The sequence below is a fragment of the Cheilinus undulatus genome, linkage group 4 (assembly GCF_018320785.1).
Source record: "Cheilinus undulatus linkage group 4, ASM1832078v1, whole genome shotgun sequence".
NCBI lineage: Eukaryota > Metazoa > Chordata > Actinopteri > Labriformes > Labridae > Cheilinus > Cheilinus undulatus.
In genome coordinates, this window is record NC_054868.1 from 8,997,142 (window position 1) to 9,014,648 (window position 17,507).

A 17,507-nucleotide genomic window follows, 5' to 3' on the forward strand; every position below is an offset into this window, starting at 1 on the left:
TGTTATTAATCCCTAACCTCGCAAAGTAGATGGATTTACCAGACTCCATCTCTGGCATCAGGCAAATCCATGTTGAAAAGTTACAATCAAAAACATCTGATCCAAACCGAACGCTGGACATCAGTGTCATTTAAGGAGGATGAGGCAATAGCTATGGGTGGATAGTAGTTGTACTGAAGGCCATTTGTAATTGCCAGTGCAATGATTAGCTTTGATTTAGCTTAAGTACAGCCACAGTTTCACCAGAACTTCATTATGTTTCTGTATTAAATTAAGATCAAAAGCTCATGATGAAAAATATGTTTTCGCTCTACTGCCAACATGCTTCAGCATGTGATTATAAAAGCTTTGGGGGGGGCGGAGTGTTAGTTTGGACGTAGTCATGGTGACAGTTTTGTCAGAACTGGAAATTTCTTTAATAAACATTCACAAAGAGCCCCTCTGAAAGCTTTTCATGATGAAGCTTTTCATGTTTTTGCACTCTCCCGGTCTGCTTCAGCATGGTTTGTGATCGTTAACAAATCTAAAATGAGCTAATACTTTTTATGAAATAGTAAAATGTCTAAGTTTCAACATATGATATGCCTATGCTCTATTGAGATTTGCAGATCATTGCATTCAGTTTTTACTTGCATTTTACAAATAACTACAATGTTTTTTGGAATTTGGGTTGTAGGTAAATATGTTTACATACAAGTCATCATTTTGAAATTAATGTAGATATTGTAGTGTAAAACCTCAACATAAAACCTTCACCTCCTGAGACCTGAGCGGTTTGAAATACATTTTTAGTTTCTTCCAGTAGGAGCTGATAGGTTTAAATGCTCAGCCTTGTCTTTGAACAGAAATTACATTTGGCCAAAGAAATATGTCAAATAGCAACACAAATTCTCTAAAATTTCAAAGAAGCTACCTAAATTTCTGTGATAAATAAAACATACTCTTAAGTTCAAGCATTCTAATAACTCCTGAAAATAAAAAAAAATCCCCATAATCTCAAAGGCAATCCCCCCTAAAGCTTCCAAGCAAATTTCTAAATTGTACAATGAAAATGACCCAAACCTCCTGATAAATTCCCATAAATTTCCCAAAAAATAAGGAAATGTCAAAGGGCATCGTCTTCCCCCAACTGCAATCAAATTCCCCAAATCAACAAATATATTTCCCAAGTTTCAATGAAAAAGCCAAAAAAAATTAAAGCAAATCCCCCCCATAACTTAGATTAAATTCCCCCAAATTGTATGAAAATGTCAAAAAATCCCCCAAATATACATAAAAAATCCCACGAAAAAAACCAAACATTCCACAGCGAAAAAACTTCCAATGAAACTCTCAAAGGACACAAATATTTCCCAAAATTTCCATAAAAATACTTAAAAATTCCAATATAAATTTCCCAAGATATCAATGAAAATTCCTGAAAATTTGAATAGCAAATTCCTCCAGTATTTCAAGTAAATTACTTAAACCTTAATGGAAATTACAGACAATTATTTCAAATATTCTAATAGTTGAAATTATTACTGCATTGTAGGAAAGCCAGAATGTAATGTCCTCATGCTGTATGTGCATGCAGGGTCTAAAACTTCATTCACTGATCATTAACACTAGGATCTAGTTTTGTTCTCACAGAGGGAGTTAAAGTTGCTGAAATTTCATAAACAAAATGTGGAAAGTGCCCACACCTAATCAGAAGTGTAATGAACCAGACATGCTGACACATATAGGAGGGATTAAAAGTGACTCACTCAGATGTCAGTTAGGAAATAATCCTCCTACTTGTGAAATAATCATGATAGGACAGAACAAGGCATGAGACATTCTTTACAGCAGCCACACTGACTTATTCACATATTTTCAAGCATCAACAAACCTCCAGTTTATCTTCTGTGTGGGGATTTTAGCAGCACAGAAATCAAGATAAAAGTCAAACATTATCTTGTGATTGCTCTTAGACATTCTGGCACAGCAGGCATGTCTGAACAATGAGGCTCTGAGACCAAACTGAAGGCTGAATTTTGGCTGAAAAGGCAAGACAAAAGCCCACGTGGAAAAGCATGATCTGTACGATCTTCTGACTTCTAACAGTCAGCTGTTAATAACCACACCTACCTTTGGAAACAGGAAGGTGTTGGGGACTAAAACGGGTATCGAGGGATTAGGAAACAATGAGAAGGCTGAACCATAACTCACTTTAATGAGTGTAAAGGAAAGAACAAGGCTAAGATTGGACTCTCAAAAAAGGAAAATGCACATGTGCTTTACCAAAGTAGGAGGAAGGGCTTAAAAACACAAAAGTCATGCTCGGAGAAAAAGAAAAGACCCTGGACTTCGGATTAATTTAAATGAAACAGCTATAAATATTCATGTCAAGTTTACAGCTTAATTTTTCTTCATAGAGAAATAGATTCTAGAATCAATACAATTTCAACAACCGTAGAAGAAAGAGTTAGTAACTGAAGAGAAAAAACAACTTACAGTTTCGGAGGAAAGCCAGGAGCCAGTCCTTCAGCTTTCAAATGAAGAAGGCAAAAGAGCCGAGAGCTTGGTTGGGCAGAGAATGTGGGCCTAGCCACTAAATGCAGTGAACCCCGCCTAAACTTCTAAATTTGAAGTAACCTATAAAACAGACACACACAATACTTCCAGACCATGAAAGCACAAATGTTCTGACTTCACAAAGTAAAGCTGGAAAAGACTGTCTTTGCATGAGAGCAGAGTCTTTCCACACGGAGCCCCGACTGCCCTAAATTCACTCACTCGTCTAATAAGGCCGGTTATTAACCAGTGACAATAAGGCCTGACAAATTATTCAAAGCTGTGTCACAGTAAGGCCAACAAAAAGAGCCACAAGAGTGAAACAAACTGTCTGACAATTCCATTCATAAGCTTTGGCCGGGGGTCTTTGGAAAAAGAAACTCTACAGAGACAGGTTTTGTATTTGCTGCCAGAATGGTGGCCTTTATAAGCCACACACCAGGCCCACGCCACGATTTTCCGTAACTGTGATCACTTCTGTTGTGAAATGGAGCAATCAGCCTTCTGTGCCTTTATGATGAGCACAGGAAGTGAGGGTCAGAAGGAAAGCGTGTATAAGCAGGTACTTCCTGTCCTGTATGTGTGCCCTTGTTGGTGTCTTTGTACTTGTTCATAAAAGAAAAGTTCTCGAGAGATTTCAGATTTCAGATCTCAGATCAGATTTCAGCAGACAGGATATACTGACATACAGTGCTGTGGAAAACTATTTGTCGAACAAATTTTAATGTTAGACAAAGATAACCAAATAAATTACAAAATGCAGTTTCTATGTGATTATTTCATTTATTAAAGGATAAAAGGCCATCCAAACCTGCCTGGCCCTATGTGGAAAAATTACTGTCAAAGACACTGAAAAATGTTTATGTTCATAAAAACTGTATGACAGCATTAGTCTCATTTTTTAAAAGCCACACCTCATATTAAACACGATTTCTAATGGATTTTCCAGCATCTGCATCACAGGCACAAATGACCCTCAAACTATGGCACTGTCCACACGGAGATGAATTCAGGAGTATACGCATAAGCTTTTTGTCGTGTCAGTGTTTCATCCACACAGAAATGGCGTTTTGGGAGGCCGTGAATGCTACTTTCCTAAAACCAGGTCCCAGAGTGAACGAATCTGTAAACGCTTACCGTTTCGTCTCCGTATGGACAGCTGCATCTTTCTTAAAATGATTACATCACACATAGGATAGCCCACTAAAGCAGCATGCGCGAATCAAACCAAAAACAGCTATGGCGGATTAGAGGGTTGTGTTTCTGCTGCAGGAGCTACTGAGCTTATTATGGCTTTTACAACAAAATCTGATGCTCCTTTACCACCACTGAGAACAGCATAGCCCAGATGTTCTTAAATTCACCACGGAGAACAACCACAAGGGCAACCAGTAGAAAGTTTGTGGCAGTTTTCTGTAATCTTCCTCTCTCTTTTGGTGCATTTCCGTGGCGGCTTTACAGCACCACTTACAGGCTTGGCATATATACAACAGCATTTTCAGTCGTTTTCAGTGGTGGCATGCTTACACGGACATTTCCTGAAATGGCCCTGTGTTTACGGAAAACTTTTTCAAAACAAAATGGACATATATGGTTGTTGTCTCTGTGTGGACAAGGCCTATGACACCTGGGATTGGTTCCAGCCCACAAAACAGGATATAATGTTGGTAATGGATTAATTAGTTGATAAAAAGGCAAAAATTGACATCATAGCATTTAGTTTTGTTGCTTCATTGCCATGTAGTCCTTTTTACATCTTGTCTTGCCTTGTGAGACTACAGCTCCATATGACAGAGAAAGCCACCTGCTGAGAGGTCCATGAACTGGCGGATCAGAATGGCTTCAGGGACAATCTAATGAAATTTGCAAGACATTTCTACGGTGCTAGTGTGCAACCAAGCATGTTGTATATGGAGCTGTTTTACAAGCCCCTACATGCAAGTCCAATTCAAGTTTCAGTTCCCTCAGTGGAAGTCTGAATTCAAATCTTGAGTTGGAATTTTTCTGTATTTTAGTTGATGTTTCAGGTCAGGTCAGGTTCAGCACTTTGCCACATCATCCTTGGTCCTGCACCGCTTTGGCCTCCTGATGGCCTTCCTCCAGGCCCATGCCCCATCCCTCCAGGTACCCTCCCACAACGCACGCAGTCGCTCCTGCCATCTGGAGCAGCCCCCGGGGTCCTGGGCACCTCAGTATGCACTGAGCTGCATCAGGCCCAGGAAGGCGCGCCAGGTGCCCATAAAAGCACCTGGCGCCATTCCCGAATCAGGCAATTGGCCCTTCCCATCGTCGCTCTCCTGAGTACGTTAACATTAGACATCACATGGTCTAGCCAATGTTACCCAGTGATGCGCTGAAGAGAAGTTCTTACATAGGAGTCCATTAGGTGCTTCTGGCCATCCATCACCGTCCAGGCCTCACAAGATTATAGTAAGACCAGGAGGACCAGCCTCACGGTCAGCAGATCAATGGATTATGTTGCCAAAGTAGCTGAACTGCTCTACAACTTCTACACCCTCACCAGGCACAGGTTCAATCGCAGCAGCCAAGGCATCCCCAAAGGCCCAGATCTTTGTTTTGGCCCTGGAGACAAGCATTCCAAATGCTTCAGGCTCCTTACTCAGCAAGTTAAGAGCCCCCGCAAGGACATCTAGAGTCTCTACAAAGATCAACGCATCATAAGCAAAGTCAAGATCAGTGATCTGGACGTCACATTTATTTCGGACTCAAATATTAAAATTGAAAGTGTTTGGTGCCTAAATTTGAGCCATCTTGTGCTTTATTGTCATAGGTTGGTCACTAAAGGGATAAAGATCACGGTCATAAATAACATTGACAGCGTTGATTTCTAGTACTATTTTAGTATGATTATTGTTCTTTCTACTGCATATATTATAAAGCAGATCAGATACTTTGACTGAATCATCGCTCAGTGCTTTGGTAAAGAAAGAATCTTGTCATGCTCATCATGCGGGTTTCATTCTAATAACGTTTTAGTCAATTTCCTTGACTATCAAGTAATATCAGAAAGAAAGCTGGGAGCAAGAATAATTCTAACTCAATTTTCATCCCATTGCTCTCATTCTTCCTCCTCTGCCTTACAGCCATTCTTCTTCCACAAGAACACACACATCAAGCTAGACAACAACGCTCAGTGATGTTGAGAAAGTTCACTTTGGGTCATTTTCCCATGCAAAGACAAAAAAACAGAGCCAAACATGATGCACATGCGCTATCCTTTCACAGAGCATTGCCACTTCTAGAGTCATTTTCATACGTGCACTCCTGAAACGTTCAGGCAGGCTCCCCCTGAAATCTCCCTGACTTAACTGTTCACACATGCACCTGCAGCAGGAGACTCTCCTGTTGAGCTGAAGAGGAGGGGGTCTCTGGAGGCAGGAAATGAAACAGCAATGAAGCAATGGAGTCTGACACAATAATACCAATTTTTCCTTTGTATCAGTGCAATGTGTTGTTCGACATTGTCCAGTATCAATAAAAGAGCTGACAGAACATAAAACATAACGAGACATTTTCATTATGCAAATCTGGTCAAATATCTACAACGCCTGCTCATTCATGGTGAATACAGCTCAATAATGATGGCTCGCTGTTTCAGCGTCTGTCCTTCCACAGGAAAAGTTTTCCCTTTCAAACCCTGAAATAACATTTTATAAAGTCCTAATACTAAAAACTTTAATCATGGAGCCAAGTCAACCAACCACCTGAAAATTAGTGACTATGAGAAAAAAATGGTTTGACGAGAAGATACAGGACTATAATTTTGTGAACTGCATGTCCTACAATCCATTGTGATTAACGTATTACATTCACATGATAGATTTTCTCATGTGAGCCAATAGGGTTGCACCAGTACACATACAAATAGCCCAAGCATAAGCACTCCAACTCATGAAATATTACAGATATTGTAAACTATTTCAAAGCTTGATGTCAGTCTCTCGTTAGTCAAAGTTTGAGCTACAGTATTTGGACAAAAGTATTTGGACAAACATTACAGTTTTATGGTCTCAGGTTAATTAATTTCAAGAAACTCTCCAGTCCCTTTTTTCCTTGCTCTCATGACCTGTTGAATCCTGACTGCTAAACTCTGACTGGAGTGTCCAGTGTGGGCTCTTGGGCAGGGTCCTTAACATGATGAACACCTTTCCTAGATGTCTGTGCTTTGGGCTAAACCGTCTGCTAAAAGACATTGTAGCAGAGGTACACTTATTACCTGACTGCATTGTGTCAACTGTGAAGTTAAGCGGAGGAGGGATATCGGTACGGGGCTGTTTGTCAGGGTTTGGGCTAGTCCCTTTATCTCCAGCGTACAAAGACATTTTGGCCAATGCTATGCTTCCAATTTTGAGGCAACAGTATGGGAAGTCCCTTTTCTTTTCCAACATGACTGTTCCCCAGTGCACACAGCAAGGACTATAAAGACATGGTCTGATGAGTGTGTAAGAACTTGACGGGCCCACACAGAGCCCTGACCTCCGCCTTATCTAGCACCTCTGGGATAAATTGGAACAGAGATTGCAAGCCAGTCCTTCTCGTCCAACATCAGTGCCTGACTTCATTAATGCTCTACAGAATGAATGGGCACAAATTCCCACAGAAACACTCCTAAGTCTTGTGGAAAGCCTTCCAAGAAGAGTGAGGGCTGTTATAGCTGCAGAAAGGTGGTGAACTCCTTATTAACATGTATTTGAATACACTGTCAGTACAATCAATGTTAGAGTAATGGGCATGTAGCCCAATACTTTTGTCCAAGTAATGTAGCTTGTGGAAAGTCTACCTTGGATGATTATGACATTCTGGTGAACACGCTCTATTTGAGCTTGAGCTCTATTTTCACACTGTGCTCTCACATCAGCTCTGCCAGACTTGCACATAATTTACTATGGAGCAGGCAGGGAGAATTTCAAGGTAAAGCTGGGGTGATTAATTCATCTTTTTGCACTCACACACGCAGTTAGACCTTCCAAAAATCTTTGGAAAGAAAAGTAGGTGAGATTTTTAGAAGTCCAGCTGTTAGACAGAATTCCATGGAGTCATGTTTGCCCACAATAGCATGTGATTTCACCCTGACAGCAGACAGAGGAGTGCAGCAGCCGTCTTGCTGAAGGAAAAAAGCTCTTGTTGCATGTTTAAGACTTCTGCAGGAGACACATAAAATGTTCCACAATCTGAAACAACATCTGTTGTTGAACACATGAAAACAACTCCCAGTATGCAGCAGTCCTGTGTGAGTTCCCGGTAATAACAGTGGAAGAATGACGACGTCTGCTGCTTTTGTAAACCACTCAAGTCACAGCATGCAGCATGGATACACACTCCTGACAGCGTCAGAGTTAGGGCTTAGCAAAATGAGCATCAAGAATCGACTTCACTAACAGACGTCAGCTAAGCCCCTTTGACACACAAACATGGCCCTTGAGCACTTCCAGCTCGTTGTCAACTCTCCCAAACAATGGACAATCCCCTCCAAAAAAGGCCAGTCTCATAAACTCGTCCTGTCCCCAGCATGAGCCTCTCAGTTTGGGGTGAGCATCTGAAAACAGGGACCCTTTTCACCAAGATATCACTCCGTGTTTGATAGGCCAATAAATACTTGAGAGTGGAACAGCCCTCTGAAGAGATGTTTTATGGTGCCAAATAACAACACCGTCTTCAAGTCAGAGCCTTTGCATGGCACAGGAGTCTCTAGAAAATGAAATGTTATGGGACTGGGACTTGTAAGGGAAACAGAAGCTTAAAGTCAACATGGCCGTGCCCAACCTTGCACTCTCTTTTATCACCTCGTCCTGCAAGCACAACAAACATACACACAACCCCGTGTGAGAATGTGAGCGTGTTTGATGCATGTTTGCGACTCAGCGGTCCAGCCTTCCCCACGGTCCGACGAGCATTTCCCTTTGACAAAGCCCCAAGTCTCATTCCCCCTCCTCTCACAAGATAAGCATTTCCAGCTGGTTTCACAAACATTACAAATGAGATTCAATGGCTGACACAGATTGTGTCTTTCTCTCATTTTCTCTCCTCTCTCCCTCTTTCCATTTCCCTCTTTTTTTCTTCTCACAGTGACTTGCCTTGTCTCATGAGACAGGGTAACTAGGGAAACTAGGCCACAGACTGGCCTGCTGAGATAGAAGAGCCCAAAACACATTGCAGCTTGGTTTTAGAAGCTCCTGTTACATTTCAACTGAACATACAGAAGCTTGAGTCCTGCTTGACAAAGCCTACCAATGAGGTGGACTGATTTGGGAAGCTCATGTTACACTATTTAAATGGAGCCATAATTGTATAACAGCAGTACACAAATTTGCAGCCAAAACGTAGAATTATGAAACTAAAACATCTTCATTAGTTACCTTTTCCTACTCTGTTTGTATGAGTATTTACATAACCAAAGGACTTCCAACACTTTGAAAGCCAGTTGTAATTGTCTGTTTTGTGAAAACACATTTCCGCCGCTTAAAAAAAGAAAAATGTGGAAATTGGGCAATTTTTTTAAAAAAATGGAAAAAAGTTGGTCCAAATTATGAGATAAAAATCCAAATAATGAGCAATAAAGTAAAAAATATGAGTTGAAATTATGACTTGAAAAATGGAAATTATGAGATAAAAAGTGGAAATTATGAGATAAAGACTCAAAATAATTTATATCTGAGCAGAGTTCCCCATCATACCGTTGGGCCGCCGAAGTCCACTCTGTTTAATATCATATCAGTGGGCTCACATGTATTGATTATGTCACCAAATCAATCACTCCTAACAACGCGCTACAGTTGTAAGCCCCGTGAATAAAGGGGCTGTTGTGATAACTGAAGACTTCTCCAAGTTTTAACTCAGAAAAGTGTTTATGTTTGGGTCTGTTGTGCTACATTTGGCGTTAGCATCTTAGCTAAACTTTAGCTCCACCGTCTCAACAGATGAGGTTTAAAGAGCTGCCATAGTTCTTAAACGCTTTTCTCCAAAGCGTACACAGGCAGACATTTCGAAAGTTATCCTTCCTTTATATAAAGTCCACATGATTGTTTCCTGAGGCGCAGAACTGTAACTTAAGGACATTTTGGCGATAACCGGTGAAACACATCCATCTACCTAGCGAGCACCTCCAGCAAATGGAACTCGCGTTTAAAGGTAAAAGGTCACCACGGGTCGCGCATACACAATCAAAGATGCTTTGACAGGTCGGTCGGTGCTAATTTCGACACAGCGCCACTGCCACTACTGGTGGTTGCACAGGAAATGCAGGAAAACAGGAAAACGCTTGGTGGAATATCCGATTGAAAAAACTGAACCGTGAGCTGGTGGCGGTAAGGAATTTCGCGGTGGCGGCCACCACCAAATTCTCTATGCAGGAAAAACCCTGGTACAAAGCAGAGGTGTCAAAAGTATTCACATTCTTTACTCAGGTAGAAGTATAGCCAGTAAGGTTTAAAAAGACTTCTGTATAAGTTGAAGTATCAACTCAAGCTTTTTACTCAAGTAAAAGTATAAAAGTACTGGTTTCAAAACTATTCTACCATTCTAACAATTCTATCATTCCATTCCACCATTCCATTCAATTCCACCATTCCATTCCATTATACTTTCCATTCCATTCTACCATTCCATTCTATTGCATTCTACCATTCCATTCCATTATACTTTCCATTCTATTCTACCATTCCATTCCATTATACTTCCCATTGCATTCTAGCATTCCATGTCATTCCACCATTCCATTCCATTATACTTTCCATTCCATTCTACCATTCCATTCTATTCTACCATTCCATTTTATTATACATTCCATTCCATTCTACCATTCTAATCCATTGCATTCTACCATTCCATGTCATTCCACCATTCCATTCCATTATACTTTCCATTCCATTATACTTTCCATTCCATTCTACCATTCCATTCTATTCTACCATTCCATTATACTTTCCATTCCATTATACTAGTACATTCCATTCCATTCTACCATAGTGCACTACCCCACCTCCCCAAAAAAACATTTTTCTAAAGGCCAAAATAAAGGTTATGTTATATCAAAATGTTAATGTTGAAAAGTTTGGGATGCAACTGTTTCAGCCATATTTATGCCCACTGAAAATGAACACATTTTAGTACAATGCAAATACATTCAAGAACCATCTGTGTGTACTACCAATCTCCTCACTGGTGCTTGGTTGGGACATTTCACTCCAGTTCTCTTGAGTCTCTGCCATGGACATCTTCGTACTAGGCTACATACATCTGATATTTCCTTGCTGGAGTGTGACATGATTTGTGTCATGTCCGAAGGTGCGATGGACCGCGTACAAACCAATAGGGTGTCAGAATGGTATTATGTTTATACTTCTCATCCAACCCCAATTTAATTCACTCTATCTGGATTGCGTGATTTATCTGGATAGTTTTTGGGGTTTTTTATTTGTGTTTTTTTGAATGATACCAAGCCGGAATGAAAACAAGCTGAAATGAAATAGGAGTAACAAGGCTGTTTTTAAAATGTAAGGAGTAGAAAGTACAGATAATTGTGTGAAAATGTAAGGAGTAGAAGAAAAAAGTCAGCTGGAAAATAATTACTCCAGTAAAGTATAGATATGCAAAATTTCTACTTAAGTAAGGTAACAAAGTAGTTGTACTTTGTTACTTGACACCTCTGATACAAAGGGAGTTCTTCCAAAGACTTGCTAAAATGGGCTTTTACTTTGAAAAGCGCGAACCGGAAGTGCTTTTGTACTATGTGGAAACAGAGAGCTTCATAAAGAGTAGACATTTAGGGAACAACTTTATTAAACAGACTCATTTTAGCTCATGGCTTTCATCTGGTTCATCAAAAAACAGATTTCAAACAAATTCTACCCAAGTGGATGTAAATATTTGCTACAAGAAGGTTAATATGGCTCTGTATTTTACATTTTACTGTCTAGATGGACAGATAACTGCTCATGGTGCTAGTAAAAAAATAGAAGAGACCTCAAATATTAAAATTCTCCGTGCATGAGACGTGCAGCCTCTCTGAGATGCAGCCCTAACACTGGCTGCCAGTCTGGAACTGAGGAATGGCGAGGGGTGCTGCAAAACTGTGAAATCACAGCGCCCACGTGGCCCAAAACCTGGCAGCTTCCTGGTGACTTTATAAGCTCAAATTACTCAAAATGCAGTTATCTGGTGAGTTTTTTAGTTCAATATAAAGTGCTTAACAAATTTATTAGACCACCTGTCATATTTGTCTCAGAGACCATCCAGCATCATGAAGTGCTTTAAGGCAGACTCTTTCATTTTCAGTGAGCTCTCCACGGTTTACCATTTTGAACAGGAATGAGGAATTTCAAACTGAATTCACCCAAATTTGAGTCAGCTCACTGGGCTTCTCTGAGAAGTCAGAAATGAATCAAGCATAACATTCAACCACTGAAACTAATTTTTCTGTACAGGAATGCAAGTAAATAACTATAATTTGACATACCAATCAAGAAATATTGATGTGCTTTACTATTTTTTCAGTTTTTTTGGAAATCAGTAAATTTGAAAATTCAAGGATAGCAATAATAATTCTATATTAGCATTAAAAACATCATTTGGGTTAAAGACCTTCTACATATGGGTGTATTAACCATTGCAGAAACATAAAAAATGATTTTGGTAATTACCAATGCTGTTAATTTAGGGCAGCTGTGGCATAAACCTTACTTTGATTAGGGTTAGGGTGGTCTTATAAATTTGTTAAGCACTGTACATACAAGAGATACAAAAACCTATCCAACAAGATGAACTTGCCTGATCATGCAGGGTTCCTTTTAAGCGTTAAATTCAAATGTATACGACTTTGACTTAAACTGGCAAGTTTGCGGTGTTTTAACATTATCACTGAGGTGTGGCTTTACCTCAACAACCTGGTTGGAGATCTATTATCTTGCTGTTCTTGCCAATAAGGAAAGATTTAACTCTACAACTCTTCAGTATCTACTCAGAACTTAAAATTAAATACTTTTAACTTTTACTAGAGTAGATTTAAAGAGCAGTACTTCTACATCAGTAAATCTTTAGAGTGACTGAACTTTTACTTGAGTAAAATATTATGTACTTTTTCCACCTTTGTGATTATTACACCCTTTGAATTTGTAACTAACTAAACTGCACTGAATGTGAAAATCAATGTTTGAAACGGTGATTTAGCTGATACCAATGTTGTTTTCTTCCCTTCTACACCCCAACTACACCAGCATTTTCCTTTATGTTTCATCATGAAAAAGATCTGCTCAGTAAAGTAGTCTCTTATTTGATTTAGCAGTGAGGTATACTGATGCCACCATTAAATTGATCGGACAAAACATAAACACTGGCTTCTCATATGTGTTCATGCCACTTTATTAGTCTATGGTTGATGTTTGTCAATATGATCAACATCATTGCATTTATGCATCTGTGCATCCCTAAAAGCCTTTAAGCATATAAGCTATAAGCAGTGCGTAAACCTAAACAATGTCTGCTTTACTACTTGCACATCTACAAGGCTAGAAAATCAGCTACAAAAGGGGCAAAATGTCCAGAGCCAACAGGGACACTTGTGATCAATCTCACTCTGTTAGAATTTGACTACACAAGTTTGCAATGGGAAATAGAGTGCCTTGGGGCTCATTTTGCATCACAAGCTAATTCTGAAGCATTTTCAACATCTAATTTAAACATAATTAATATTTCATTCAGTTGATATTGTTCTTACAAGCAAGATAAATAAGGTTGTGTTAATCAAGACAGCACAATCTAATTGGCACACAGTAAACCTGAGGGCAGGTATTACTCCAGTAGGGGAGTGCTGGTTGGTTTCAAGAGCTCCAGGCAAACTATAATTAAGCTGCCATGTCTGGTCTACTATGTACTCTGTGCTTGATGTGTGCTTGAAGGCGACATATACAATAATCTGGGGGAATGAGAGGAGGAGGGCTGGACTTGTCAGTCATGAACCTACAGTTCATTTTAGCCCTGGGGCTCTGAACATCAATGTTTCAGCTGTGTCTGAATTTAGGTATCATGTTCACAGGGGAAACCCCATTAAAACAAGTATACACTCACATCACAGTGAAGTGTTTATGGTGGTGTTACATACCCAGTAAAGCTCACAGAAGCAGTTTTGGTGTGCTCTAAAAAGTAAAATATCCAAGGTTTGCATCATATTGTTCCGTCATGTACAGCAGATACTGCATGTCTAATGACGCGTCACATATGAAGAGACCACTCTCAATGTCTCTCATCAGTAGGCAACATGAGTGCTAATTGTGTCTTCATATTGCTAGGCCAAAGGGTCTGCAGAACTGTAATTGCATATAAGCAAGTCTTTATAATGACTTGTTTATGAGCTTTAAATAGGATCTCAATATGGAGCCATGAATTGCAGAGCCACGACACAGACCACAATGTATATAAAGAGTGGTATGGGTGAAGATGAATGCAGGTGAGGATGTGGAAGGTAATAAAAACCACTACAGTATGTTCCCAGTTTTAAGACTAACTCGGCTAGCCTTCAAACCTACTGATGACACAAAATGGTATGGTGGGAATATCATCATGGTCAGACACCTTACAAGGTTGGATGTAAAATTCAGATCCAAACTTTTGGGTAAAAATAGGCCAGGAGCTTTCTAAATGCTGACAAAAAGGACAGTTAACATTTGTTATTCCATGACAAATGATGCTGGTGCAAGATATACTGATTTGTTATTTAGATCATCAGGGGGCATGAATTCTATTGGCTATTGTAAGTGATGTGCATTTCAAATTTCTTGCAGATAGAGATTTGAGTTTGATTGTTTGAGTCTAACACATAATGGGAACTGCCATTAACAAGCTAACAGATTTAATACTGTGTCCCAGGATTAAACGCAGGAAAATATCTATTTCACTTGATAATAGTACATGAAAGAGGTCATTTAAGTGATCATTTATGAACAGTATCAAGTAAAAAAGGACATTTCTCAAGAGATGATAAGTTAGCTTTTCAGCATCTGCAGAACCATAGTGCTACATCTGTAGACCCTAACATTAAAGCTTTCTTCTTCTTTTGATATTTAATGATAATTAGCAAACAGCTCTTAGATGTGCTGCAGCCTCTGCCTGGCAGTAATACAGAATGCCACTAAAAAAACAGAATAAATATATTTTTAATATAAGTTTGTAAACTTTGAATTCTTGTACATTGACTAATCAAAAAAATCATCTTGTGTCCCTTGTATCATATCTTTCTGTGTGCATAGACTTTAAAAAGTGAGAAACACCACTCATCTTTTGAACCCAAACCGTGGCAGGCGCCATATTGAAAAGAATTGCTTAAAAAAAATTTCAATCAACATATAAAACGGACAACGGGTGGAGCTGAGGTGAGTTTTAAGCCTCCTTAAAAAAGCTACATCTCACTGGATTCAGGCTGCTTCAGAGTGGGTGCTGCATTGCTAAAATACATCAGAGACAGGAATGGGTATCATTTGGGTTTTTGTCGTATCAAATATGGGATAAAAAGGATAACCAGTGCAACACATAAATCTCACAATTTCCACAGTTTTATTCTTCCGTACATTTGGGGTGACATGGTACCGAAATGAAGTATTGACATCTGTGTTGTACTTCTGTATTGGATGTGTTGGTACTGGTACCATGTCCGTACCGGATTTTGATACTCACCCCTATGCACAGGAGCTGCTTCACAGCTTTTTCTTTTCATTTTGGCATGCAGGTCAGAGCTTTCAGACTGAGATATATTTGTCTCACACGCTGAGAATGTAGAAAATAGAAGCCTTGTCTATTTTCACCGCAAGCCATGCGCGTTTTAACCTGACACACCAGATAAACATTGCATAAGATTTATTTCACATTCATTTGTGAAACCTCCCATACAAAGTGTTTGGGAATGGCAGGATTTTTCAAGAAATGCTCGGAAGGTGATTGAACGAACGTTCTGTCCGTCACTATCATTACAGGCCAGTTAGAGCAACGAGACAACATAAGGTAGTAGGCATGCCCGGCTCCAGTAGTAACCTGAGCTTGACAGTAAGATGCTGTTGTAGGTTACAAGTGCCGGAGCCTGTTGTTGGAAAAAACTCATGCCAAGGCCGGTCAGCAAAATATCTACTCCTCCAATTGAAGCTTTAGGTGTGGCTCTGTGCTCTTGTTTGAATAAAGAAATGTGGCCCAGTTCTGATAAAACTGCTTCTATACATCCAAGCTAATCACTACATCGCTACACCAGAGGCAGACGTCTATACCAGCTTACAGTACAACTAAACCCTGCCTGTAACAACTTCCAACTCATGTCGAAGCAGGTCAGGAGAAGAGCGACAACATGTTTCCGTCATGAAAGCTTTCAGTGCTGGTCTTTGCACTTTAGTTAATAAAGAAATGTGGTTCAGTTCTCATAAAACTGCTGCTATAGATACATCCAAGCCAAGCGTTATACTGGCGGCAGCCATTGCTATCGGCTTCCAGCACAACTAAACCCTGCTCATAAAACATAACAAAGTTGAATTTAACAGCCAAAGAAAAATTTTAACTCCATTCTGAGTGAAATTGTCTTTAGTGTTTGGATTATTTGAAAAACTGATCTAAGCTCTGCCCACTGCAATTTCAAATCTTGGGGATGTGTAAGCAGAGTTACCCATCATGCCCTTGGGCACAGTGTTTAGATGACTTTAGTTGTGTTTGGATGTTGACAGTGATCCCTACTGGGGTTATTTTGTTGTTCCTGGTGAACTGTTGTCAATTTTGTTGTTCTACATATTAAGACCATGAGAGAAGTTATCCACTGAGTTAGAGTTCATGTATAGCCACAGAATAAACCCTGACAATATTATCCTCTCCCCAATGGCAACAGGTAGTTTAGCTTTTCATCCATTCATAAAAAAGTGCAGCTCATTGCTTTGGACACTAGGAGGCAATGTATATTGTGGATATACAGACATAACATTTAACATTAGTAACAGTAACATTTAAAGCAACAGAAACAGCTCATTCTGACCAGGGCTGAAACAGAGGCGTTCTTAGACATGCAAAGATCCAATACTGGAGTGTTTTTTCAGCAACAGACTTCACAGGCATGTTTTGGGGACCTCTGAGACAGATATAAACTTGTCTTAAAATGGTAAAACATGTCCCCTTTAATGGTTCCCTTATTGATGCCTTACTTCCATGTGCTTTGACAAACCTTTGAGTGACAGCCCGAGCAAGAACAGAGAAATTGAGGACGTTAACATGGCGACCAGTCACAAAAACAGGTCAAGGCAGTAAAAAATGTGGCTTCATTTCTCAAAAAAATGACGCAAATAGCACAACATGCAAGTGATTCTATGCAAGGCATGCATCTTTTTGCACAAGTACTTTAAATTTTGTACAAGATTTCTATTTATTTTTATATGTCCAGAGATCTAGGATACAGAGACTAGTTTTGTATTTAAGTTACTCTTTAAAAGATACTGAGCAGTAGTACTGTATTCAAATTTAAGTTCAGGTATTGAAGACACAGAGAGCAGTTTGTTTTAACTGAGACATTTCCAACTAAAAAAAGAGAAATTTTGCATATTTTAGCATGTTCTACAACCAATATATGATGTTTAGCATTTTTGGCTGGGAAAACTGTTTACTATAGACAGGAATTGATAAGAGAATCTATAAAGAATTGAAATAATAAGCAGAATCAATAATGGTGATTGTGTCAATAAAATCGTATCAATTCCCATGGAAATAGCTATCACCTAAAATTATTTGTAAATGTCCGCATATTGAATATCAGCAAAAATCCAGCATTGTGCATCCCTATCTTTTAGTATAATGTTTAGTATAGTATGCTGTAATATGGTTTGGTATCTTGACTTATTCTGCAATTCCCACCCCTTGTTATCTAAGTCTGCAAACCGTTAGGCATAGCATACTCTTAACTACTGTGAGCCCAAAACCTCAAGTCCATTCAGCAGTGG

The 17,507-nt window shown here is 39.4% G+C and overlaps 1 protein-coding gene across 4 annotated transcripts in view; it reads right to left on the reverse strand.

The window, feature by feature from the left end:
- sh3pxd2aa (SH3 and PX domains 2Aa) overlaps nt 1–17,507 on the reverse strand; it is a 227,897-nt gene that overhangs the window by 209,750 nt on the left and 640 nt on the right. The gene's annotated exons all lie outside the window — the stretch shown is intronic.